This window comes from Lagenorhynchus albirostris, chromosome 14 (assembly GCF_949774975.1).
Source record: "Lagenorhynchus albirostris chromosome 14, mLagAlb1.1, whole genome shotgun sequence".
NCBI lineage: Eukaryota > Metazoa > Chordata > Mammalia > Artiodactyla > Delphinidae > Lagenorhynchus > Lagenorhynchus albirostris.
Genome location: NC_083108.1, coordinates 15,821,817 through 15,847,246, shown reverse-complemented (window position 1 = coordinate 15,847,246; position 25,430 = coordinate 15,821,817). Strand labels below are relative to the sequence as shown.

Genomic DNA, 25,430 nt, shown 5'->3' with positions numbered 1-25,430 from the left:
TCTCTCTCTCTCTCTCTCTCTCACACACACACACACACACACACAAAATGTTTGCCCTTAGAACCCAACCACCATTTTGTGAGGAAGCCCAGGCTACATGGAGAGACCATGTGTGGATGTTCTGACCAACAACCCTCGCCCCCCAGCCAACAGTCAGCATCATGGTGAACTCCCAGACATGGGAGCAAACAAGGCAAAAGATGATTTAAGCCCACAGACTTTCAAGTCTTCCAGCTGAGACCCAGACATTGTGGAACAGAGATTATCCCTGCTGTGCCCTGTATGAGTTCCTAACCCACAGAAACCAAGAGAGATAATAAATGACTTTGGTTTTGTTTTAAGTTACTACATTTTGAGTCATTTCTTACGCAGCAAAAGATGAATAACTTATTGAATCCTCAGCACTGTGGCGTTAATAGTGTCAACTTTTTATTGGTGGCTCAAATGTAAACATCATGTAGTTCTCCCTAACTTTGCTGAGTCACAGATTTGATTGAACCTTGCTGAGTGAGGGTGGGTGTGTGCGTCTGTGGCTGGTAAAGGAGCCTCCCAGCATCTAGGGCTCGGTCAGTATTGGTAGCTCCCACTTGTAATTGGATGTACCATCTCTCATGTACAGAGATTAAATGCTCATAGCCCTGAAAAAAAAAAAAAAAAGCCAAGTGCTTGTCCTGGAAGTGAAGAGAAATTGGGGATGTTTAAGAAAGGAATGATTCTTAGTGAAAAATAAAAGGTAGGGGGAAATTTGGGTTAAGCAATAAAGTAAAATTCAGTGAAGGATCAGATTACACGTGGCATGGCCTCGTCCACCATGTCGTTAAATGGTACACCATCCGATGCATAATTACATTTTATGGGGAAATGTTTTGCCGGAGTGGAGGTACGCACATTTGTAGCATTATGAAAGTCTCTGGATGTATTCTCCTAAACTCTCAGTGGTTAGTTATGATTCTTTACATTTGCTAGCTCCTAGCTTAAAAGTTCCCATCCTGTGAGGTATGAGATTTCCCAAGTCCTCTGCCAAAGAACCTCAGCTCAGGAGAAATATAAACTAAACAGACCTCTGATTAAACCAGTCATTAGCGTAGGCTGACTCGGCGCTTTTCACTTCATGAACACAAGAAGCTGATGAAGTCGTTTTCCCAGAATAGGCTTAATTTAGATACAGTGTACTTTCAGGAATATTCTTTGTTTAAGAGAGTGAGCACACTAAATTACTACAAAGAGCTGTGTTTTGAAGATTCCTTGATCTATACGATTTTACTCCTATCAGCTGGAGGCTGTGTTTTAACATGACAGCAAAAACAAACAAACAAACAAAAACCCACACAAAAACAAACAAACAAAAAAACCAAAAAAACCCAACAGAAAAAAAGGCAGGCAGGGACTTCCCTGGTGGTACAGTGGTTAAGTCTCTGCACGCCCAATGCAGGGGGCCTGGATTCAGCCCCTGGTCAGGGAACTAGATCCCACATGCATGCTGCAGCTGAGCGTTCACATGCCACAACTAAGACCCGGTGCAACCAAATAAATAAATAAAATAGATACATATCTTTTTTTAAAAAAGGCAGGCAGCACAACATACCCACGAAGAAGTTAGAGTCTTGTTTCTGCCTTTACTGGCACCATAATTTCTCTGAGTGTTTCCTCATCTATAAAATGGGGATATAATAACATGCCTCATAGGGTTGTTCTGGGGGTTAAACAGGATACTGAATGGAAAGACTTTAGCACAGTGCCTGTCACACAGCGAGAAAATAAGAGCTTTTCCCATGACCGTTCTCCTACGTCCTGCTTGCATTTTACTCACTCACGTGTTTATGGTGTGTCCCCCATTAGAATGTGAACTCCAGGCCAGCAGGAACCTTAGATATTTCGGGGGCCTAGAATAGTGACTACCACAGAGTACGTGCTGAATAAATAAACAACTTATTTTTTCATGTACTTCTAGAGTATTGTGTAAACAAACTGTTGCTAATAATAATGTCAACAATAACGACTGGGCTTCCCTGGTGGCGCAGTGGTTGAGAGTCCGCCTGCCGATGCAGGGGACACGGGTTCGTGCCCCGGTCTGGGAAGATCCCACATGCCGCGGAGCGGCTGGGCCCGTGAGCCATGGCCGCTGAGCCTGCGCGTCCGGAGCCTGTAGCTCCGCAACGGGAGAGGCCACAACGGTGAGAGGCCCGCGTACCGCAATAAAAACAAAAAAAACAAAACAATAACGACTGTTTACTTTAACAAAAAGCCCATTAGACGGAGGTGGCTCTAAGGCCATGGCACCTATGTCAGCAAACCAAACGCTAAGCCTGTAAATGCCTCAAGGTTACGAAACTGAAATCTAAGGACAACAAGTTACAAACAGCCAACTTGGCTTCAAGCTGTAGCCAATCAATCATTTCCTTGCTTTGCTTCCACCTTTTCTCTATAAAAGTCTCCCCAAGCGCCTGTCAGGAGAGTCCTCCTAACCACTTCCAATTTGGCATTGCCCTATTTGAAGCAATTTTTGCTCAAATAAACTCTTAAAATTTTTAATATGCCTCAGTTTCTCTTTTAACACAGCTGAGGAACATTGGCCACTTATTATCAACCAGCTACTGAGCTAAGACTTCATACACATGATCTCACTTAATTCTAACTACAGCTCTATGTAGATATTATTCTACTCATTCTGTACATAAAGTGATTGAGCTTTAGAGACCGTATTTCAAATTCTCCAAGTCACATGGCTACAAGCAGAATTAAACGTGGGCCTGATTCCAACACCTGCTCCCTTAAAATCATATGATGCTGTCTCCTGACTGGAAGAAATCTTGCAAATCACCGTTGCAGACAGAGCAGCCCCTAATCTTTGTTGTTTGATGGCGAAGCACTATTCCTGGTGATGGAAATTCTATCTGTTCTAGCTCTGTGTTAATCATGTTTTTAATTTTTTTGTATCTTATGATGTTTTGACATCTTGGAGGGGCCTTAGAGATTCAGGGAGAGACTGCACTTACCAGGGCAAGCTAAGTCCTAAAGATAGTAACAACCTACTTAGGAGAGCACTTTTCATGTGCAAACCAAACAATCTCAAGTCCATAACCCCAGTGACCTCTTTATCTAACTCTCACACATCAAGTCAATATATCCCCTAAGTCATCCCAGGGCCAGGTACCAGGCAACTAAAAACCTCCTTTATAGCCCAAAGCCCGTTAGAATTATTCAGAGTAGCCATTCCTAAGCTGTATACTCTGCCCTGCCATGCCTTTTCCACAGAAAACACCGTGAAGACACTGGCCTCAGCTTTCCCCTTCCTCTGACCAAAATCTGGTGCTTCCCCTGTGGCCTTACATGGCATGCCCTCTTCTCTTAGGAAATGTAAGTAATAAAAATCTTTCAACGGCATTGCCCTCTCCCTGTGATCACTCGGTTACTTCCATAAATTAAAATTCTGTAGGCACAAATTTTAGTTTTATTTTATTTATTAAAAAATTTTTTTAACATCTTTATTGGAGTATAATTGCTTTACAATGGTGTGTTAGTTTCTGCTGTATAACAAAGTGAATCAGCTATATGTATACGTATGTCCCCATATCCCCTCCCTCTTGCGTCTCCCTCCCACCCTCCCTATCCCACCCCTCTAGGCGGTCACAAAGCACCGAGCTGATCTCCCTGTGCTATGCGGCTGCTTCCCACTAGCTGTCTGTTTTACACTTGGTAGTGTATATATGTCCATGCCACTCTCTCACTTCGTCCCAGCTTACCCTTCCCCCTCCCCGTGTCCTCAAGTCCATTCTCTATGTCTGCATCTTTATTCCTGTCCTGCCCCATGGCTCTTCAGAACCTTTTTTTTTTTATTTTTTAGATTCCATATATATGTGTGAGCATACGGTATTTGTTTTTCTCTTTCTGACTTACTTCACTCTGTATGACAGACTCTAGGTCCATCCACCTCACTACAAGTAACTCAATTTCGTTTCTTTTTTATGGCTGAGTAATATTCCATTGTATATATGTCACATCTTCTTTATCCATTCATCTGTCGATGGACACTTACGTTGCTTCCATGACCTGGCTATTGTAAATAGAGCTGCAATGAACATTGTGGTACATGACTCTTTTTGAATTATGGTTTTCTCAGGGTATATGCCCAGTAGTGGGATTGCTGGGTCGTATGGTAGTTCTATTTGTAGTTTTCTAAGGAACCTCCATACTGTTCTCCATAGCGGCTGTATCCATTTACATTCCCACCAGCAGTGCAAGGGGGTTCCCTTTTCTCCACACCCTCTCCAGCATTTATTGTCTGTAGATTTTTTGATGATGGCCATTCTGACCTGTGTGAGGTGATACCTCATTGCGGTTTTGATTTGCATTTCTCTAGTGATTGGCGATGTTGAGCAGCTTTTCATGTGTTTGTTGGCTGCCTGTGTGTCTTTTTTGGAGAAACAGGCACAGATTTTAAAACACTGACACCCTGACTTGATTCAGGAAGGAATTGATTTAGGAGGCTTCCTGCAGAACTGAATCAATGCCTTCCAAAACTCCTTTTTTTTTTAATGGTGTCATAGTACTATTTTCATAGTGTATCTGTTTCAGCTCACCTCAGAGCCTGTGGACTCTGAAGCAAGTTATTAAAATCAGTGGGGTTTTTCTGTTTTTGTTTTGTTTTGTTTTTGCGATACGCGGGCCTCTCACTGCTGTGGCCTTTCCCGTTGCGGAGCACAGGCTCCGGACGCGCAGGCTCAGCGGCCATGGCTCACGGGCCCAGCCGCTCCGCGGCATGTGGGATCTTCCCGGACCGGGGTACGAACCCGTGTCCCCTGCATCGGCAGGTGGACTCTCAACCACCGCGCCACCAGGGAAGCCCCAAATCAGTGTTTTAATATGAAACCACACCCACCAAAGTATTACCTACTACGTGTCTTGGCTTATTTAACAGCTCCTTTTTGATTGATTTATATAACTGCCGAAGTCCAGAGAATTGGAGGAGCACATTATAAGACAGAGACTCCGAGTTTTCTGCAATATCTGCTTTTCTCATCTTTCCTAGTAGTAAAAATTTTATCAAAGGACATGACCACCCACACACACAAAAAAAGTAGAGATTACATTTGCTGACCTCCCTTGCTGCCCAGTGTGGCCCTGTGACGAAGTTCTGGCCGATGGGATGGACGGGTGCAGAGGTTATGTGACCCACAATCCTTTTCTTCTTTCTTCTTTATCATCCCTTCTTGCATCCTGGTGTTTGGAACGCTAGTGCCACCATGTTGGACATAACGGTTGGTCCCTGAAGACTTCTTAGAGCAGATTGCTTACTCCTTCAATTGGTATATCTTGTTAAGCAGCTGTTATTGGGGTTTTCTGTCACTCACAGCTAGGCCAAATCATTACTAATTCAGTGGCAAATGCTCTAAGTGAAGCACTCAAGGAGGTGGCCTTTAGTGACAAAATTGATAACTACATAGCTGAGATTGCATCCTGTGAACAAGAAAGAGAGTAATAATAATGGCTTGTTTCTTTTAGTGCTTTATAATTGAAACCATTTTCAAATGGATTTTCTTATTTGTTTATCTATGTATTTTTATTTATTTATTTATTTTGGTTGTGCCAAAATAATTTTTTTTCTTTTTTTTAGTTTCAGCATGCGGACCCTTATTTGTGGCGTGCATATGGGATCTAGTTTCCCAGCCAGGAATCAAACCTTGCCCCCCTGCATTAGGAGCGCTGAGTCTTACCCACTGGATCACCAGGGAAGTCCCCTGTATTTTCTTTTTTGATCCTCATAGTAAACTCCTGGGCCAGTGAAATAAAAGGACTTTGGTGGTAAACTCCAAGCAGAAAGCCATCCTCTCCTGGCCCTGAGGACACAGCTTTTTTGTCATATCTCGCCATCTGGTCTTACTCACCGATCCAATTAATGGCATGGTAGAGGGCTGAGATGTTACTTTTTAGTTTCCTATAGACTTCTCAAGTTGATTTCAATTCTCTTTGCAATAATGATAAGATCAAAGTTCAGAGGGTCTGAACTGTGTCCCCCGTAAACTCATATGTTGAAGCCCTAACTCTCAATGTGACTGTATTTAGAGACAGGAGCTTCAAAGAGATAATTAAGGCTAAATAAGGTCATCTGGGTGGGACACAACCATTATGACTGGTGTCCTTACAAGAAGAGTAGGAGATACCGGGAAAGCATGCACACAGAGGACAGGCCATGTGAAGGCACAGAGAGAAGGTGACCACCTGCAAGCTAAGGAGGGAGGCCTCAGGAGAAACCAAACCTGCCAGCACCGTGATCTTAGAGTTCCATCCTCCAGAACTGAGAGAAAATTCATTTCTGTTGTTTCAGCCACCCAGTCACTGGTATTTTGGCAACCTTAGCAAACAGGGACTAAATAATTCTCTCAGTGTCAGAGAGAAGATGGAGGCCCAAGCATGTCAACTTCCAGCTCAGCATCTTTCCAGCAGTCCAGTCCACATCCTCAAAGCATCCGCAATTCCCATCTCCTAGTTTACCCCTGAGAAGACAGACTTCCATCGGCCCAAGTTCATATCCTATCATTTAGATGTTTGGGGGCTGATAGCACTGCTCTGAGTAGACATGGACCCAAGTAAATTCTTTGTTATTTTTTTTAATTAAATTTTTTTAAAATTTATTTTTGGCTGCATTGGGTCTTTGTTGCTGCGTGCAGGCTTTCTCTAGTTGCGGAGAGCAGGGGCCACTCTTCGTTGCGGTGCGCGGGCTTCTCATTGCAGTGGCTTCTCTTGTTGCAGAGCACAGGCTCAGCAGTTGTAGCACACGGGCTTAGTTGCTCTGTGGCATCTTCCCGGACCAGGGCTCGAACCCGTGTCCCCTGCATTGGCAGGCGGATTCTTAACCACTGCGCCACCAGGGAAGCCCAAATTCTTTGTTATTGACTATTACTCATCAGGGAAAAAAAGGTTTTTACATAAACGGTTGTATTCAAGATGTTATTGAAAGTCAGAAAAATGTCAAACTGAATGGAAAGAAAAAAAAAGCATGAGGGAAACCACAGTGAGACATCACTTTATACCCACTAGGATAACTATAATTTTTTTTTAATGGAAATTAAATAAGTGTTGGTGAGGATATGAAGAAATTGTAGCACTCACACTTTTCTGGTGGGAATATAAAATAGTGTAGCCATTGTGGAAAACACTGTGGCAGTTCCTTAAAAAGTTAAACATAGAATTATATGACTCAGCAATTCCACTCCTCATAAATACCCAAAAGAATTCAAAAAAGGGACTCAAACAAATACTGGCACATGAATGTTCATAGAGGCATTATTCACAGTAGCCAAAAGGAAGGTCCAAATGCCCCACATGTCCATCCACTGTTGACTGGATAAACAAACTGTGGTATATCCATACAACAGAATATAATTTGCCCATAAAAAGGAATGAAGTACTGATACACGTTACAGTATGGATGAAACTTGAAAAGGTATACTAAGTGAAAGAAGCCAGGTGTGAAAGGTTATGTATTATGTGATTCCATTTATGTTTAGTGTCCAGAATATGTTAATCTACAGAGACAGAAAGCAGAATGGTGATTGACAGGAACCAGAGGGAGTGGGAGACGGGGAGCAACTGCTTAATGGCTACAGGGTTTTCCTCTGGCGTGATAGAAATATCTTGGAACTTGATAAACCTGGTGGTTGCACAACACCGCAAATGCACTAAATGCCACTGAACTGTACGCTTTAAAAGGGTTAAATTTGGGCTTCCCTGGTGGCACAGTGGTTGAGAGTCCGTCCGCCTGCCGATGCAGGGGACACGGGTTCGTACCCCGGTCCGGGAAGATCCCACATGCTGCGGAGCGGTTGGGCCCGTGAGCCACGGCCGCTGAGCCTACGTGTCCGGAGCCTGTGCTCCTCAACGGGAGAGGCCACAACAGTGAGAGGCCCGCGTACCGCAAAAAAAAAAAAAAGGTTCATTTTATGTCATGTAAATTTGACCTCAATTTTTTTAAATACTAAAAAAAAAAAAAAACATGGGGAAGAAGAGAGGATTTACTATGAAGGTGTTGAAGCCTAAGCTTGAGTGCCTTTGATTGTCTGGACCCTGAGAGGGACCCTAGTGACGTGTTCCCACGGCTCTATCTATTCTTTTCTTAGAGAAGGTCTGCAAATGGTTTAACCTCCAGGCCCCACAAAACCTGGCTCTGCCCCCGGGAAGGACCTCATGGATGTGAGCCCTGGAAACAGCTGGAGGAGACAAGTCAGTTTCACCTACTGCCCCCTCAGATCTCTTTGGAGCCTCAGGGAGGAGGTGAACTCAATTCTGAGCAAAGACTTACTTACCCTTGTGGCCATAAGGCTCTAAAAATAAACTCAAGTACTGAAGAAACATTTTTCCTTGGGAAGTATCAATTGAGCTCGGCAGGAAGCCTTCTAGTTCCATTTTGTCCCTGGATCTCAGAATCGAGCTGTCATTGGCGTAGGCAGCTCTCTAGGGTAGGGTGCCCAACTGTCCCCATTTGCCTGGGACTGAGGGGTTACCCAGGATGTGGAATTTTCAGTGCTAAATCAGGGAACATCCCAGGTAAACCATCACCAAACCATGTGATGTTCATCTTCATTAAGGTGAGAGAAGTCTGAACGCCTTGAGAGTAGAGAGGATTGTAGCCACTGTTCATTCCCTCCAGTGGATTTGAATCCCTCCAGGATTTTCAATCAGTTTTGAAGGACCAGTGCTTAGTAGAGCACCTGGCCCCTTATAAAACCCTCAATAAATCTCCACTGGACCTGCGCTCAGGGGCTGGCTTTGATGTCTCTGTAGCGCCCCTCTCTCTGGCCCAGCGTGGGTGAGGACCCTGTAAAGAGAGCCCTTCCTGGCATGAACCGGTCGACGGTGGTGGATGGTTCCCCAGGAAAAAGACGTCCCCAATAGCAATTCCTGCCAGCAAGAGACAGAGAGAGAAAGGAGTTCAGGGACAGTACATTAAATAAAGATATTAACTTTGCACTTAAACAGTGTGCTGATGAAGCCTGCAGGCTGGACTCCAGTTTCTTCAGTTTCGAGGACCCTTGTGCTGAGCACTTAAACGGGGGTGTCTATGGGCTATTCATGTAAACTGGCTCAGAGCTGAATGTCTACATGCAGAGGCCTCAGCTGTGGGCACCAGAGCTCTGGGTCTCCCATTTCCCAGCTAATCACTGCCCCACCCCCTCCACCACAGACTGAAAGGGACTCTCTCCCCTTAGCAGTTATTGGAGAAATCCAGGCAGACCAGGCCTCCAAGATACCTTGAGAAGCAGTCCCCATTAGAACCACAAGGGGAAGGGGAGAGAGTCCCCAACAAAATGAGACGCTACAATCTTCCTCCAGGCTCATTCCCCACCCCCCTGATCCTTATGGAGACCCTACACAGGAGCCTCCCTAACCATAGTAAGCCTTCTTTTTTCCAAGGGTCTAAACACAGAAGCATCCAAACAATAGACTTGTTCTTCAAAGTCAATTAAAATGATCATTGTCTTAACCTGGGTTGCTGTGACAAACACCGTAGAACAGGTGGCTTAAACAGCAGACATTTACTTCTCACAGATCTGGAGTCTAGAAGCCCAAGGTCAAGGTACCAGCAGACTCGGTGCCTGGTGGGAGCCCTCTAGCTGGCTTGAAGGCAGCTGCCTTCTCCTTGTGTCCTCACATGGCAGAGACAGGGTGATAATCTCTCTGGGGTCTCTTCTTCTAAAGGCACTAATCCCATTCGGGAGGGCTCCACTCCCATGACCTAATCACCTCCCGAAGGCCCCACCCCCAAACACTATCTCACTGGGAGTTAGGCTTCAACCTATGAATTTTGGAGGGACACAAGCATTCAGTCTGTAGGAATCATTGAGGAAAAAAGCAAACCAGACATTGTGAAAATTTGCTACCATGCATCCATCATGGGTCTTTCTGGAATGACCTTCTGGGCTGCAATGGCAGGTCAGCAACGTCAGGACAGCCCCATCTGAGCTGGGGTGACTTCCCCACAGTCTCACCGGTCAGGTGTGGAGTACGGGAGGCCTCTCAGTAATTTTAGGCCCGGGCAGGCAACTAGTGTTCTATAATGTCAATGTCATTATCCAAACGTGTAGACTAAACACAGCTACAAGACCTCAGCAGGCCACCCTATCAAGAGGTGGAGCCTTATCACTTGCTTTAACCAATAGAATGCACCGGAAGTAACATTGTATGACTTCTGAGGCTGGCAGCTCTGGTTCTTGCCCTCTGAGAACCCTGAGTCTCCCCCCGACCCCCAGTGCTGGGAAGAAACCTGAGATGAAAGATCCCATGGAGAGAGGGACCTGGTCCCCCCTCAGCCATTCCAGCCAGGCCAGCCCAGGGGCCATCATAGATGGTCCAGCCCCTTCTGATCCAACAGCTGTGTGAGGGAGCCAGGCCCAACCAGCAGAACTGTCCAGGTGACCCACAGAATCAGAAGGCGTAATAAATTGTTATTTTAAGCCGCTGAGTTTGGGGGTTGTTTCATACCAGAGAGAACAGAAATGAAATGTCTCTTTTGGAAATTCATTCTAGATCTCACTCATCTGTGGAAACTAAAAAAGTTGAAGTCATAGAAACAAGCGTGGACTGTGGTTTTAGGGGGGATGGTATGGGGGCAGTAGGTGGGGAGAGGTTGGTCAAAGGGGTCCAACCTCCAATGATTAGATGAATGAGTTCTGAGGACTTAATGTATAGCATTGTGACTATGGTTAACAATATGGTGCTGTATACTCGAAAGCTGCTCAGAAAGTTCAATCTTTTTTTAAAAAAAAATATTTTATTTATTTATTTTGGCTGCACTGGGTCTCAGCTGTGGCAAGCAGGATCTTTTAGTTGCGGCATGCGGGCTCTCAGTTGCTCTGCAGGATGTGGGATCTAGTTCCCCGACCAGGGATCGAACCCGGGCCCCCTGCATTGGGAGCGTGGAGTCTTACCCAGTGGACCACCAGGGAGGTCCCAGGAAGTTAAATCTTAAATGTTCTCACCACCACCCCACCACAGCAAAACGGTAGTAACTATGTGAGGTGATGGAGGTATTATCTAAACTTTTTGTGGTAATCACTGCAAAGTATACAGGTATCAAATCATCACGTTGTACAACCTTCAGCTTACACAATAGTATACGTTAATTATATCCCAAAAGCCCGTTCTGCTCTTTTTTGAGACTGTACATATAAACATACAAATTCCAAATTGGAATATATAAATTCCAAAAATACTTTTGATCTGGAACAAGGCTGAACCAGATATGGTATGTAAATAATCTCCAAATTCCAGCTTCTATAACAGCATTTTTCATATGGTATTGTTACTACTTGTTTTTTCTTAAAAATATTTTTTAATTATAGAAAATATTAGACATGTACCAAACTACAAAGAATATTATATTGAACCCCAAGTAGCCATCATCAGCCTCAACAATTATTAACTCATAGCAATTGTGCTTTGAATATACCCTCCACCCCCTTCCCCCTTCCCCCAGGATTATTTTAAAGCAAAGCCCAGATATCACATCATTCCCTCTGCAAATATTTGAGCGTGGAGCTCTTAAAGATAAGACTAATTTTTTTTTTTTTTTTTTTTTTTTGTGGTACACGGGCCTCTCACTGTTGTGGCCTCTCCCATTGCAGAGCACAGGCTCCGGATGCGCAGGCCCAGCGGCCATGACTCACGGGCCCAGCCGCTCCGCGGCATGTGGGATCTTGCCGGACCGGGGCACAAACCCGTGTCCCCTGCATCGGCAGGCGGACTCTCAACCACTGCGCCACCAAAGAAGCCCAAGGATAATTTTTATAACCACCTGTTTACATCTCTCTGACCACCACAGCTTATAAGCTTTGTGAGAACCAGACTTTATCCTCTCCCTTGTTGTCTGCCCAGAGCCCTAGCTCCACTCGTGTGTGACCTGGGCAGTTAATTGCATAGGGTCCCAGCACTCAGAGGGTCCCATGCTTGGTTTAATGCTCTACAGTTGCCATCTTGAAATTCTTAATCCCTTCTGAACAAGGTCCTGCATTTTCATCTTGCTCTGGGTCCCACAAATTACATAGCCAGTCCCGGCTATAGCTTAACCAAGCAGCAAACATTCAGTGATGGAAGAAGGGCACGGTGTTAGGCTCTGCAAGCACTATAGCACACTCATGATCTTGACCCTGGACTGAGCCTTCCATGCTCAGTGGATGACACCGCTATCCTTCCGACTTGCAAATCCAAAACCTAGATATCATCTCTGCCTCCTCCTTCCCTCTCAACCTCCCATCCCCTCACTGTGCAAGCTTTTACCAGATCCTAACATTGGCAACTCCAGAATGTCTGTATAGGACGAGAGGCTAAGGGAAAGCTCATTTTGAGCTCTCTTTGCACAGCAAGTATTAACGTTGTTTAGGTTTATATTTATTTGGGTGGCTTATTGGCAAGGGTCTTAGTTACGGGTTCTCCCAGGTGCTAGTGGTCTCTTTGGAAGGTGATTCCAAGAAGTCCTGTGAGCCAACAGGGAAGCAAGACAGGGAAAGCAAAGAAGCACACGGCGCGTGTGAATGAATGAGTTACCCCCCTAGGCAGCTGGAGTTTGATTCTGTTGGGTACCCTCTGTGAGATGGTAGTGGACACTCAGAATTGTCCCACTGAAAGGAAAGGAAGCCGGGGTATTTATCCACCAGCTCCAGCAGGTGTTGACTCAAGGTTGCTCCTGGGGGCTTTAATTTCCCAGCATTTCCAACTGTGTGCATGCTGGCCGAGCACACCTCTACTGCTCAGGAAGGCCCTCAGGCAGGAAGACACAGGTGCTTGAGGTAAGAAGCCCTCTGTGTGTAGAGGGAACTCTCTCTCAAACCTGCAGGTGACCTCTGAGGTGCTGAGGGTTATGGGTGAGACATCAACAGCACCTCCTCTAGGAAGATGGACGGAAACGTGGGACAGCTAAATTTTTTCCCTTCCCAAGACCTGTTTGACGTTGTTACTGGAATCAGTCCATTTCTTCTCGCTGCTCCCATCCTGGACCAAACCTCCATCTCTCTTCTCCTTTGGTTAGGCCCCCATCATCCACATTTCCTTCTTGCCAATCTCTTCTTTGTCCCACAAACAAAGAGATCATTAATACTCACTGGGTGTTCTCATTGCTCCTAGGATAAAGGCCAAAATCCTTAAGGTTACCTGGAAGACCCTACGAGGTTTGGCCCTGACCTACCCTCCAGCTCTATCAAGCACAAGGAAAATGGCTTCCTATACTCAGCCATGTTGCTTTCTGTTCCTTTAATAGCTTGTATTTCCTCCTGCCACAGGGCCTTTGCACAAACAGTTCCCTCTTCCTGGAAAGCTTTTCCTAACCCCCCAGCTTTCTCGCCAATTTAACTCACAAAATGTCTCAGCTCAGTCAGAACTTCTTCAGAGAAGTTTTCCCTCAACTCTCTGGCTTGGTCAGCTCTGTTAACACTTATCACAATCATAACATCACATCTATTTTGCAATTAATTATTTGTTTCCTCCATGATGGCGTAGTGCCCTTTTATTTCTATTTTCTTACTGTTGTTCCCCGACCCTGAGCTCAGGGCCTACCTAGCATGCAGTAGGTACTCAGCAATACTTGTGGAATGAATTTGAAGACATACCCAGTCTAAAGGATGTTTAAAAGGAATGTACTGGGAGACAAAGTTTAACAAAATATTTATGATAACCACAGACATATATTAGCATGAGTAAACAGACATATCTTTAAGGGTACATATTGTCTGTAGTTGAAAAAGGTAAAGATAACCTAAAATTCTAGAAACATGTGAATGGCTAAATAAACGGTGCTATATTCGTGCTATGGTTACTCCACACTCTTGATAGAATAATACAGAAACGTTATGATAGACTTAAAATCGAAAAGCAAATTGTAGAACACTATGGTTCCGTGAGAGTGTGTGCGTGTGTGTGTGTGTGTGTGCGCGTGTGTGTGTGTGTGTGTGTGTGTGTGTGTGTGTGTGTGTTCCTGTGCAGGCCCTTGATTTGCATAGAAGCTATATGAAAGGTGACCCAAGAAACAGTGGTTGTCTCTGGGGAATTGAGTTGGTGAGGTAGGAAGGATATTTGTACCCTTCTATAATATTTGCACACTTTACTTTTATAATGCTTTGCTTAATGTTAGTGAGGGGAATTTTAGACATCCACAGTGGAGATTTTCTTTTTCTTTTTTTGGGGGGTGGAGAGGTGAGCCCCGTGGTATGTGGGATCTTATTTCCCCAGCCAGGGATGGAACATGTGTCCCCTGCAGTGGAAGCATGGAGTCTTAACCACTGGACTACCAGGGAAGTCCTGATTTTCTTTTTGAATGGAGACTATTTCTCTGCCTAGGAAAAAGGCCTCTTGTGTTTAACCCAAGGAAACATCTTCATTTGTCAAAAAAATAACTTCCACAGGAGCCAGCTATGAGGATATTAGCTGTGTATCCAATAATATGGAGGAAACACCAATGTTTCAAAATTCTTTGTCTTGTTAAGACTTCTGGGACGTCCCAATATTCCATTTACTTTCATTAGAAAGCAAATTGGCAGTAAATTTTCCTAGATTTATTCACTCTCAAAGTAAGCACAGGCTTTGGCTCAAATACTCTACATTTAGCAGAAGCAAGAATGACACAGTGAACCTGCTTTGGGTTATAAAATATTCTAATGGATTGAGTTAAGGCATTACTTTTCTGAACCCCAGTCAAATTGCTATATTCAATATTTAATTTAATTCATGTTTATTGAAAGTCAAAGTACCTATTACTTTACAAAGCACATAGGGAATCAGAATAGTAGCGCTGGAATTAGACCAACACAACTTGAATTAAACCAGACACCCCCACTTAAGGGTTGTGAGACCCCTGTAAATCTATATTTCTTTGTCTGTAAAATGGGAATAGCAACTCATAGAATTATTTTAAGGAGTAATCTATATATTTCTACATTAGGGAAATGCAAATCAAAACCACAGTGAGAAAAAAAAAACAAACCACAGTGAGATACCACTTCACACCTATAAGGATGAATATTATCAAAAAAACAGAAAAAAACAAGTGTTGATGAGGATGTGGAGAAATGGAATCCTTGTGCACTGTTGGTGGGAATAGAAAAAGGAAACTGTGGAAAACAGTATGGCAGTTCCTTAAAGAGTTAAACATAAAGCTACCATATGACCTAGCAATTTCACTGCTAGGTATATACGCACAAGAATTGAAATCAGGAACTCAAACTGATATGGTATACCCATATTCATAGCAACATTATTCACATTAGCCAAAAGGTGGAAACAATGAAACTGTCCATTAATAGATGAACGGATACATATTGGATTGGCCAAAAAGTTCATTCAAGTTTCCCGTAAGATTGTAGGGAAAAACCCGAACGAACTTTTTGGCCAGACCAATAAAACGTGGTATAAACGTACTTTGCAATATTATTCAGCCTTTAAAAGAAATGACATTCTGACCTAAGCTACAGTATGGAGGGACCTAGAAAGCATTATGCTAAGTGAAAGAAGCCAGTAACAAAAGGACAAATATCGTATGATTCCATTTATAGAAGGTACCTAGAATAGGCAAATTCACAGAGACAGAAAGTAGAATAGAGGCTCTTAGGGGCTGGGGTTGGGGCGACAGCAGGGATGGGCAGTTATGATATAATAGGTACAGACTTTTTGTTTGGGTTGATGAAGAAGTTTTGGAAATGGATAGTGGTGAAGGTTGCACAACATTGTGAAGGTACTTAACGCCATTGTACTGTACACGTAAAAATCATTAAAATGGTCAATTTTTTGCTATGTATATTTTAACCATAATAACTAAACTATATATATTTCAAGCACCTAGCATGGTACCCAGTGGGCACTCAAATTTACTTTGAACCATTCATGGGGTAACACCTTTGGCCCGGACAAAAACCTTTCCATAATTAAGGAAATAGGGTATAGAATGTCTACTGAAAAGACCAATATAGCAGGGTACTAAAAACAAGGCAAAGATACTCTTTATTTCAGCCTTTGATTAGCCCTGGTTCCTCTGGTGGAACACAAAATGCACAAGGCAAAACCTGCCTACATCTGTCCCTGGTGCCGACATCATCACATTTTATAAAAGAGATGCTACAGCAGGAAAGGGCAGGAAACCTGAATTGACAAACATGAATTCACAGGCCACGACTTCTACCAAACCCTGCAAGCACAAGTGAGTTCTGCAGTGGCTCACCCCCTCCAATGATTCTCACCCCATAGGGTCACTTTAAATCCACATTCTGCAGGAAGGGACCTAAGACTCAAAAGCTTCCAGGAGCCAGGCACATTAAGGAGTGACACAAGCTGAGGCAGTAGGGAGTGGTGAGGATTGTGGCAATTTGGAGCTTTCAGGCCCCATCTGAGTAGGCAGCAGCTCAGCTGACACTCGCTGTGGCCACGCCCAGACACAGGTCCAGCTTTACAAGATCCTCTTATTTCACACAGAGAAGTCACAAACCCAAATTCTTATGTGAAATATCTCAATTTCTAGGGGGTTCCCTGGTGGCGCACTGGTTAAGAATCCGCCTGCCAATGCAGGCGACACGGGTTCGAGCCCTGGTTGGGGAAGATCCCACATGCTGCGAGGCAACTAAGCCCGTGCACCACAACTACTGAGCCTGCGCTCTAGAGCCCGCGAGCCACAACTGCTGAAGGCCATGTGCCTGGAGTCTGTGCTCTGCAATGAGAGAAGCCACCGCAATGAGAAGCCCACGCACCGCAACGAAGAGTGGCACCCGCTCACCACAACTAGAGAAAGCCCGTGCCCAGCAACGAAGACCCAACACAGCCAAAAATAAATAAATTTATTTTAAAAAAAATCTCAATTCTAAACTCGGGTGTATTAATCACGCCTTTTATTTTCTGTACTTTTGATGCTTTGACACGTGGGTCCTTGCTGACCCTGGAGGGACTGTCCGTCCTAGGTTTAGCCAATTTCTAGAGCATAAACAACTCATCTGTGAGTGTACTTTTCCAATATAAACCAACCATTCCAGAGCCCACACACCAACTACCTCCTTTATTGGGCTCTCACACTCTGGCTCACTATCTCCCTGCCCTAACCACCCCAGGGCAGGTGCCGGACAACCAAGGACACACCCTATGCCCCCCCCCAACCCTCCGACATTATTCAAACCAGCCAGTCCTAAGCCTGTTGACCCTACTTTGCTCGTTCTTCCCCAGAGAAACCACTGTTGAGTCTCCAGCCCCCAGCCCCGCCCCCTCCCTCTGCCTTCTGACCTACAGCAGTCTCCCCATGTGTCCTCACAGCCATGGCATCGCATTCCTCCACCTCTGGGGAACTGTAATAAACTATCTTTTCAATGACAGTTGTTTCCTGATCAGTTGGCCTTACTAAACTTCACATTTTCATTTAATATACTATATTTTAAAACAATGGGAAACACTGATTTAAAAAAAAAAATTAAGTGGCGAGAACAGTGATGCCTGTTGTAATATCTATGAAGCAGGACTGAGCCATGCTACTCTCCAAGACTTTCGTTTCGATGACTTTTTACATCCATCCTATATGGATATCATTTCTTTCTTTCTTCTACGATAAGGACCCTGAGGTCCAGAGAAGTCAAATAGTTGCCCAAGGTCACCAATAAGTGGCTTAGATGGCAAGTGAATTTGAGTTTTGAACTTGGAGAAGGCAAGATTAGGGGAGGAGGAGAAACAGAAACTCCTAGATCGAGAAGATTAGGACTGTGATGTCACAGAGGTTAAGGAGAGAGATTGTTTACGTGGGATGGCCAAGTAGTGATTTCCATTTCTTAGGACTTAAAGAAAAAGGTTTTGTGAGTGCCTATTGGTGATGGTTAAGAATTGAATAAAGAGTTTTGTCTTGCTATAAGGTATGTGTTTTACTTGGGATCTAAAAAGAGAAGGATTTTGTCCGGTCACAAATCAGCTTGGTGGAGAAGGAGGAGGGTCAAGCCTCATGGTGGATATTATTCCCAGATAATAAAACACCTGCTAGTACTGAGCTAACAGACCTGTAAGTAGCTGCTGTATCTCGGGCCCAAGGTCATTCCCATCAGTTTGTACAAGGTGACACACATATTGAGTGGTATCTTTGGAATTTTCAGATTGATTATTTACATATACAAAGAATGCATATTTAGATCTGATTGTTAATGTGCTTCATAAATGTCAGCTCAAAATAGGGGAAATCCAAGGCATCTCATTTCTGGGATACTACTAAATTTCTTGACTGATTAAATTCTATTTTCAGCTGTATGACTCATGACACCACTAGGATCTTCAAGTTGTATGACACACTGTGTAGAATAGCTGTGTAAGGTCCTCAGCCATGGAACCACATATGTTTGGGGGTGTCTTTTTACTGCCCAGCTAATATGGAAGTTCAGAGGAAGCAACTAATGCCAGAATCACAGAAATGGGCATATACCTGACAATACTAGCAACATCTCACACCAGGCAGTGTGACCAATAATAGGCGTGACACACACCCTTAATGTACCTCTCAGTATCCATCCCATCTCTTTGCTAACGAACCAAATGATGGGGGGCAGGGAACTTGACAATGTACCCAGCTAATTAATCACTTTCCCAACTCTCTTGTAGGTATGGTTGGCCTTGTTAACGAAGTTCAGGACAGTGACAGGTAAGGAGAAATCTGCTGGGAGGTTTTTGGGAAAGACTTTCCTTTTCTGATGACAGGGGACAGAGGCAGCAAATCCAAGGCTTCTCCCTCTAATGGTGATCTGATATCCATTCTCCTGGTGATAGACATTTGGGCTGTGTCTAGGTTTTGACTGTTATAAATAAAGCTGTTATAAACATTATTGTGCAAATCTTTGTAGAAATATGTTCTCCTTTCCCTTGGGTAGATAATTAGGAGCAGAATTGCTGGGTCATAGATTAGGTGTATGATTCATTTTCTCAATAATGTAAGGGCGTTCCAGTTGCTCCACAGCCTCACCCATATTTGATGTTGTAAGCCTTTTAAGGTTTAGCTATCTGGAAGGAAATGGTATCTTATTGTGAATTTTTTTTTTTTTTTTTTTTTTTTGCGGTACGCGGGCCTCTCACTGTTGTGGCCTCTCCCGTTGCGGAGCACAGGCTCCGGACGCGCAGGCTCAGCGGCCATGGCTCACGGGCCCAGCCGCTCCGCGGCATGTGGGATCTTCCTGGACCGGGGCATGAACCCGTGTCCCCTGCATCGGCAGGCAGACTCTCAACCACTGCGCCACCAGGGAAGCCCTCTTATTGTGCTTTTAATTTGCATTTCCCTGATGACTCATGGTGGTGAGGACTTTTTCATGTGCTTATTCACCATTTGGGTATCTTTTTTTGTCAAGATGTCAGAACCACAAGCTGGGAACAGCCAGAATCCCACAGTCAGTGCTTGGAGAACCATCTGACCAGCACAGGCTGCAATGAGAGTGAGAAATAAACTTCTATTTTGCTAATCCACTGAAATTCTATTCCATATGTTTCAAGAGTTAAACTGTATATAAATTATACCTCAATAAACCTAATTAAAAAAATAAAAAGAATGGCAGAGGAGGGGTGGATCCTGAGAAGACAGGAACCCAAGTGGATGTTGAGCTGCCCTGGACCTCCAAGCATGACTCACATGTGGAGACGGCTTCTGGGCCCTAACCTTTTGTGTTGGGATTTAATCCTATGCCGCACATTTATTAACTAAATGGTGATCCTTGCTAGAATACTTCCACTTGCTAGAATGAATTCAGGCTTGAGATGAGAAATTGAACTAGACAAATGCAGATGGGCTGCAATGACCTAACACTGTCAAAATTCCCAGCTCCCTTCTGTTAAACTGGAAGGCCCAGTCTCAGGCTTCAGATTGCCCGCGAGCTGCTGATTCTGGACCTGGCTGCCCCCAGAATTAAGTTGAGACCTCCGGGAAGTCTGCTGTGCAGAAGTATCTGAAACCTTCTGAACTGTCTTAAGCTGAACTTTCCTCCACTCCACAAGGCCTGCTAAGCTCTATCTGAAGAGCTTGCAATTTAAAGAAGTGAAGAGGCCGGGAGGAATAAATTAGGAGTATGGGATTAACAGATACACACCACCACATACAAAATAGATAATCAACAAGGATTTACTGTATAGCACAGGGAACTATATTCAATATCTTGTAATAACCTATAGTGGAAAATACTAGAGAAAAAAATATATGGAACTTTGCTGTACACCTGAAACTAACACAATATTGTAAATCAACTATACTTCAATAATAAAAAAAAATAGTGTAAAGAAGTGAAACAAACACATGGGGTTGAAAATGAAAAATATTTTCTCCAGGGTTAAGTCAGGTCCTGGGGTTAAGACTTGTTAGTGGAGGCCACCTGCTATCCTTTTAAATAGATAAAAGACTTTTCAGTCTGCCACCATGAAAAACTACATCCATTTCTCCCCCCAGCCCCTCCCATTCTCCCACACCCTGCTCCCCTCACCCCCAAAACCCTATAATTAAAAAGGCTCTTTTCATTCTGGAATACAATTCAAGCACAATCACTAGGAAAACCCTGCCCTGTTTCTGTGGTTACTGACAACTCCCTTTGTGTAAATCTCATTAAATCAAACTGGGGACTCCCAGTCTTTAAGACAAATCCTAGGAAGAGAAAGCTATGTTGAATTTAAAAATGATGTTGCAAATCTCAGGTGTGAGACCTCTTTGGATTAGAAAATAATATTATTTATCTCCCTGAAACCACTAATAAATCAACCATGAAAAATTGATAATGGTTTTTGTCACCAAGCGCCCTTTTTCTACTGTGGTAGTGTTCTTTGTGTTTCCCTTTCCAGAAACAGAAGGCTTTCTTTGACAAGCTATCTTATTTTCATGTCTTTAAGAAGACAAATGAAATTACTGAAAGTATTGCTTTGGAAACTATTTTCAATTCATTTTCATCCTGTACATTTTTTGTATTTAGGAGCAATTTGCTTCTCATTTGAAAAGAAAAGTGTTTCTTATTTAAAGCATAAGCAACAGTGGGTGTTCCCTATAGCCTAAGAGGCTTGAAAGGTAAAATGGTTCTCATGTAAAACTAGAGACAACAGAGAGATTTCCCTATAACAGAGTAGCATACAACATAGAATACTCACACATTTAACAACCTCCGGGCCTAGAGGTTGTGTTACCTGCTCTTATCCTTTTTTTTCTTCCCCTTTAATTTTGTTATTTCTATTTCCATTCTAAAATTTCCAAAGTCCTTAACTATAAAGAGTCCTCTTCTCTTGTGTCTTTTTCCATCAAAGGATATAAATAACTTAGACATTTCCTTATCATCCAATGCACAAATAGACTATACTGAGCCCTATTCCGGGTACTACCCAAAACAGGGCTGTGATGGGACCCACCCTGTGGGCTTATGTACGGATATGCCTTTCTTTGTGTGAATTCTCTTCCCTGCCACTGTGCCAAGTCCTAGTGACTGGAAACAAGCTCCTTGGGGGCTTCATTTAAAGGATTAACTTCCACCGACTCCTCAGTCTTAAAGGGATCTTTGCTCCACCTTGCTTAATTCACGATGATTTCCTAACTTTGCCCATGTACCTATGCCTGAGAATCTAGAGCTGTTGGGACTTGGTCAGACATACTTTATAGAAAAAGGATAACCTGGTAGAATAATCTTCAGATAGAGATAAATAAAGATAGCTTTAAATCAGAACTAGAAATATCTTTACCTTGAATGAGATAGTGAAGACCTAGGACGACCTTAGGAGGTTTAGGAGTAGAGAAAAGACTGTCAGACAAAAGGAGGGTGGAGAAGAGGGCAAAAGGGAAGAGGATTACAGAGGCACACTCTCTTGTGAGATGACATCGTGATTAGCACAGAGAAATGAATATTTATGAAGGTGGCACTGATTATATTACGAGGGAATCATTTGAATAATCATGAATATGTTTCCATGCATTTGGACCTAATGGGATGGTGTTCAGCCTTTAATGAGGCATTGGCGCGTGTTTGCAGAGCCTGGGAGAGGGGAGTGGGAACACAGAGAAGGGGATGAACAATACAGGTCACAAGGTTTCCGCATGTAGTTTTCTCACTGTACTGCTCTCTTCTCCCTGCAGTCCTGTCTATATAGATCTAGGGGAAAAACTCTAAAGTCATGCACTGGGGGCCTTCGGTGCAGAGGCCAAAATGGTTTGCTGTTTTTTTGTTTAATTTATTTATTTTTTGTTTTATTTTATTTTTTGCTGCGTTGGGTCTTCATTGCTGCGCGTAGCCTTTCTCTAGTTGCAGGGAGCAGGGTCTACTCTTCGTTGTGGTGCACAGGCTTCTCGTTGCGGTGGCTTCTCTTGTAGCAGACCACGGGCTCTAGGCACGCAGGCTTCAGTAGTTGTGGCACACGGGCTCAGTAGTTGTGACCCACGGGCTCTAGAGCGCAGGCTCAGTAGTTGTGGCGCACGGGCTTAGTTGCTCCACGGCATGTGGGATCTTCCCGGACCAGGGCTCGAACCCGTGTCGCCTGCATTGGCAGGTGGATTCTTAACCACTGCCCCACCAAGGAAGCCCGGTTTGCTGTTTTATCTAAACCTACTTTGCGAATGAATGGGGCGGAGTGAGGCTCTAAGTGTTATGCAGATTGTGAAACTGAGTTTTTGGATGGTTAAGTGACTTTTCCAAGGTCACAAAGCCATAGAATGGCCAAGCCAAGGCTTCAGATGCACCCCCTGGGTCACTCCCAAGTGCATATAGGGTGAATATGCCACCCCTGCTCTTAACCAGGTCCTGAAACCAGGGGTGTGATCTCAGTTGGAATACTGTGGGTTTTGGCCAGGTTCGAGTCTTGGCCAAAACCCAGATTGGGACTTGAACCCACGTGGCTGAGTGGTTTCAGGACTTAATGAAGCTCAGGTTCTTGATGTCTCATCACAGAAAGAATTCAGTGAGAGACAAAGTGATAGGTAAGAAGTGGATATACTTAGAGAAAAACACACTCCACAGACTGTGGGCCATCTCAGAAGGTGAGAAAGGCACCAGGGTCTTGGGTTGTCAGTTTTTATAGGGGTGGGTAATTTCATAGGCTAATGAGTGGGAGGAGTATTCCAGCTATTTCAGGAAGGGGCGGGGATTTCCCGGAATTAGGCCACCGCCCACTTTTTGATCCTTACGGTCGCCCTAGAACTGTCATGGCGCCTGTGGATGTGTCATTTAGCTTGCTGATGTGTTACAATGAGCGTCTACTGAGGCTCAAGGTCTAGTGGAAGTCAAGTTTTCCACCATCTTGGACCCATTTGGTTCTAATCCGTTTACGTCATGTCCTCAGGCTATGTCATTGTTTCAAAGGTTGTGCCCTGCCCCCTTCCCTCCTGTGTCCGCAGGAGGCAGGAAAAGCATGGGTGCGTGATGCTGAGTTGTTCAATGGGCCGGAGGAGCTGGGGGCGGAGGAGGAGGACTCCGAAAGGGTAGAAGGTTCCACCTCAACAAACTGAGCTGGACTGGTTTCTCAGGAAAGACACACGGAACCAGTCCCGCATAAGGCATAAACCCGCATGCCAACTCAGTTCTTTTCTACCAAGAGAAATAGAGCTCTCCTTGGTCCAGGCATGCTCGTGTGGGCGGTACGTGCAAGGGAGAGGCAGGTGATCTTGTGCCCTGGAGCTGAGCGAGCCCGGCTCCAAATCTCGGCTCTTTCTTTTTCCATAGCTGCAGTTTGACCTGGGGCAAGCCCTCTAGCATGGGTTCCTCGGCTGGAAGATAGGCTGTGTGAGGCCGAAATGCAACAAGAAGTGTAGCAAGACGCCTAGCACAGGATGCAGACCCACATATGGGAGCTATTATTAGCTTCTCCCTGCAGGCGGAAGCGGAATTGCACGCGGAGTGCAGGCTCGCTGGGAACCAGAGCGGGGGAGGTAAGCGCGTGATTCAGCTGCCCGGTGCATCCTTTCCGCGCGGGCTACACCTGCCACATTCGCTGGCACCTACCGCCAGGGGAGGTTTTGGGTCCGGCGCTGTCAAAGCTGGAATCCGACTGGAGTTTATTCCCCCCAGGATTGACACATTCTTTCTTTAGATATGCTAATACAGTCAATTAGATTACAGGCTAGTCTGGCCTTGGCAGGCTTTGTCTCTTAAGCGACTTTACCTATCTCAGGCCTTTCATATTAGATTTTTTAAATAGTGCATCTAAAAGGAGGACTTTTAACCCTAGTTCCGAGTTCTTTCAGGGGTACTCCAGTCTGGTGACCTCGAACCCTGACCGGGGCCCATCCATTCTTCCATCCTGGTATCTACTGGGACCTTGGGCACTTTTTTTTTTTTAATAAACATTAGAAACTACATCTCACTTTCCTAATCTATGAACTAGGTTGTTCGGTAAGTTAAGAAGAATAAATGAAGTCATCCTTGAAGGATTAAATGAGAAAATCTTGAGTACCATAGTGTATGGTGGATAGTAACATTTAATAAATGTATTGAATGAGTGAATGAATAAATATTACCTTTGATTACTGGGGCCGCCTGCCATGTGCCAGGCACTTTGCTACTCTTTGGGGATATAATGCTGAACCAGATAGCGGTCCTGCCCCCTTGGAGCCTACAGTCCTTGAGGGATAGAGACAAACAAGAAACCCCCATGCTGGGGAATAAACGCAACCACTGGAGAAATACAGGGTGTTCCTGGAGTGCTTAGCTAGAGGACCAACATCAGTGACAAGGTCTCCGAGGCTCCCCAGAGGATGTGGGCTCCTGATGCTAAAAGCTCAGCCTCTCTGCACCAGTGCAGAATCAAATCTCGGAGACAGTTTTGAGTGAAGTAGAAAAGGATAGCTTCATTACTTTTCCAAGCAAAGGGACACAGAACGGGCTCCTGCCTTGAAAGGGAAAACTATGTGTCCCAACCCCAGAGGATTTGATGAGGGGTTTATAACAGTGGTTCAAGGGCGGGATCTCTGACAAGATTAGGGTGTGAGCAGGGCCTGCCCTCCTTTAATGTCGTCTCAGGTGGTCGCTCTCCTAATCTCCATGAGCTTCTCTGCTCCCTTTAATCTCGCCTCAGATGATTTCTTCGCTGCTCCTCCCTTGATTAGCAATTGTTAGAATCTGCCCTTTGGAACTCAGGGAAGGTCATGGAGGCTGGAGTCTTCCCTACAAGAAACGGGGGAGCAAAAAAAAGGCCTCCGTGCCTGGGAGCCCCACAGGGCCCCGCTCGATTTCACTCCAAGATATGACATGAGTGGTAAGAGTTAGCCAGCCAGAGGTGGAGAACCTCAGTGCTCTGGTGCAAAAGTCTTCAATGCAAGAAAGACTTTCTTCCTACAGTGAGGCCCTGAGGGACAATGGGAGTGTACCTTGCGATGGGGGGGGATTTGGGTCTGAGAAGAGGCATGAGAGGTAAGCAAGGGTTAGAGTTTGGAGAGCTGTGTAAACCACGTAAGGGAATTGGATTTTATCCTAAGTACCATGGGTGTTTAGGAGACAAGG

At 44.5% G+C, this 25,430-nt stretch overlaps 1 long non-coding RNA gene across 1 annotated transcript in view; it reads left to right on the top strand.

Moving 5' to 3' along the window:
* Nucleotides 1-23,349: 23,349 nt before the first annotated feature.
* LOC132504249 (uncharacterized) overlaps nucleotides 23,350-25,430 on the top strand; it is a 6,408-nt gene continuing 4,327 nt past the window's right edge. Inside the window, exons 1-2 of the long non-coding RNA XR_009534807.1 lie at nucleotides 23,350-23,569; nucleotides 23,655-23,860. This is a non-coding gene — a long non-coding RNA (uncharacterized LOC132504249). The remainder of the gene's footprint in view (nucleotides 23,570-23,654; nucleotides 23,861-25,430) is intronic.